The sequence below is a fragment of the Tenrec ecaudatus genome, chromosome 3, assembly GCF_050624435.1.
Source record: "Tenrec ecaudatus isolate mTenEca1 chromosome 3, mTenEca1.hap1, whole genome shotgun sequence".
NCBI lineage: Eukaryota > Metazoa > Chordata > Mammalia > Afrosoricida > Tenrecidae > Tenrec > Tenrec ecaudatus.
In genome coordinates, this window is record NC_134532.1 from 164,637,426 (window position 1) to 164,640,143 (window position 2,718).

Consider the following 2,718-nt stretch of genomic DNA (forward strand, 5'->3'; position numbering starts at 1 on the left):
CACAGAGCTCAGGATAAAACCACCCTGTGTATTTCCATGAGTTTGAATCTTCAAAAGAGCAGAAAGCTGCATTTTTCTTCTGCAGAGCAGATGTTGGTTTGGGACATGTGACCTTGGTGTTAGCAGTACAACATATAATCCATTATTCCACCAGGGCTCCTAACAATGAGAAGCTTCCTCAGTAGTAGAACAGGATATACACCATCTTTATGTTGCCACATTAATTATATTACCACATGGAATCAGTCAATCAACCTCATGAGTTGCTTACTATTATAATTCTGTTGGTTGATATAGTTACTGAGAATTTAATATCCTGCACTTAAAAAACAAAAACAAAACAAAAAGACCCCCCACTTCCAAAAAAAATAAACACCCTCCATTTTGCCCCAAATTATTTGGCTTTAAACAATTTGTCTCCAACCACAAGCCAATGCTCCAAGCTTCATTTTCCTCTGCAGGGGTGGTGCATACTTTAATGTACTTCTTTGGACCCAAAGTCTCTCTCACCAAAGGACATTTCCCTGCATTTATCTGTTATGAATGTAGGAGAAGATAGTGACAGGATTCACTTCTGAGTCATTATATACAAGTGTCCCTGGAGTGCCATCCTTCTGTGTATAAAATTAACCCTTTGAGCATCAGAAAGAAGTATTATATTACCCCTGAGAGCGAGGAGTGAGATTGCTGCATAGTGAAGTTTCAGTACCCAGGAGACGGGTATGAAATCAAAGGAGCCTCAGCAGGAACAAGCAAATCTGAGCGTGTTTGTGCAGAAGTCTGGCTGATGGAGGTGGATACACCTCCAGAATGGCCAACTTTCCTGGCGTATGGGCTAATTGAACTTAATTGTGGACGTTGGACTTGCTGACCCATGGAAGTCAAGCTAAGTGCTTTCAGGGTTGACATTTATTGGAGTGGGTGACTCTGGGCACTTCATTCAGGACTTTGGGATTGCTGGCCCACAGAGCATAAATTTTCGGGTTAAGGGTTACTGTGGATTAGCATGCGTCTTTAAGCATTTATTACTGGACCAGAAAATAACTTTGTAACATGTCCTGATAAACAAGTTAAGCTTCAGTATTTCTCACTGGATTTACAATATATTAAATCACTTAATAAATATCTGAATCATGAATTTTGTCTGTGAGTTCTCTGTAGCCATCTCAATGCTTATTTGAATCTAGAGAGTTAAACTGAGAAAAATTATTTATTTGCAGAATGACGATGATAGATAATGTATGCTTTAAACTGTGAGGATTACATGATATTTGCACATAAGTTACTGGATCGATATTATATAGAATTATTGTTATTTCTTTATAAAATATTAAGCAAATAAAATCAAGATATGTTACATCAGATCATCAGGGGACCACGCACATAATGTATAGTTAATTATTTTGGACTTCTTTGAATCACACTCAAATACTCATCTCAGGTTAGCTTCGGAAAGGACGTTAGGAAGTATGTCAACTAGTCACTGTGATTGTTAGGCGGAGCTGAGTTGGTTTAGACTCAAAGTGAACCTGTGTCCAACACAATGAAATTCTGCTTAATCCTGTGCCATCTCAGAGTTGCTCCATTTTAAACTCATTGTTGCAGCCACTGTATCCATCTGTCTTGTTGAGGGCCTGCCTCCTTTTTGCTGCTCTTCTGCCTTACTAAGCATGAGGACCCTCTCCTGACCCAGGATCTGGTTTCTCATGAACATTTCCAAAGTGAGACTAAGGCCCACTTGCTCTCTTGCTATCCTTGACTACAAGAACTCTGGCTGTGCTTCCTCCAAGGGAGATTTGTTTGTTCTTTTGGCAGTCCACGGTGCATTCAATACTCTTTACCAGGACCATAATCCAAATGCCCAGCTTATTCTTCACTATTCCTTATTCAATGTCCAACTTTCATATGCCTATGAGGTTACTGAAAATATCCATAGCTTGAGTTAGGCACGTAGCCCTCAAAGTAACATCCACGATTTGGTCTTCTGAAGCAGATTTACAGTGCTTACATGAAAATTGATTGTGGATTCAGGCACAGCAAAATCCTTGACAGCTTCAATCTTTCATCCATTATCATGAAGTTACCTATTGGCCCAGGTGTGAGGATTTTGATTGTCTCTACATTGAGGTGAATCTATGGGAAGCTGCAATGCTTGATCTTCATCAGAAAAAACTTCAAATCCTCTTCACTGTCCTCAAGCAAGTTTGTAGCCTCTGGATATCACCAGTTGGTAATTATAATTTCTCCAGACCTGATGCCATGTTCGTTTGCATATAATCCAGCTTTGCTGGTCATTTGAATAGCCTAAGGATTGAATATTTATGGTGAGAAGATACAACCTGACACACACCTGTCCTGGTTTTAATCAATGCAGCTTACTCTTGCCTGTTGGCACAGCATCCTCCTGAACCATGCACAGGTTTTGCATGAGCACAGCGAAGTATTTTACAATTCTCATTGTTATCAAAGCTATCCACAGTTTTTATGATCTACACAGTCAAATGCTTTTAAATAACTGATAAAACAAAGGTAAACAGCATTATGGTATCCTGTGCTTACATCCGAGGTCCATCTGGCATCAGAAATGGTATCCTTTATTCCACTTTCTCTTCTAAATCTGCCCTGACCCTCCATCATTTTCTTGTCAATGTATTGCTACAACTGTTGATTATTGAGCAAAAAAAAAGAATATTGAGAAAAAAATCTTGAATGTGTTAT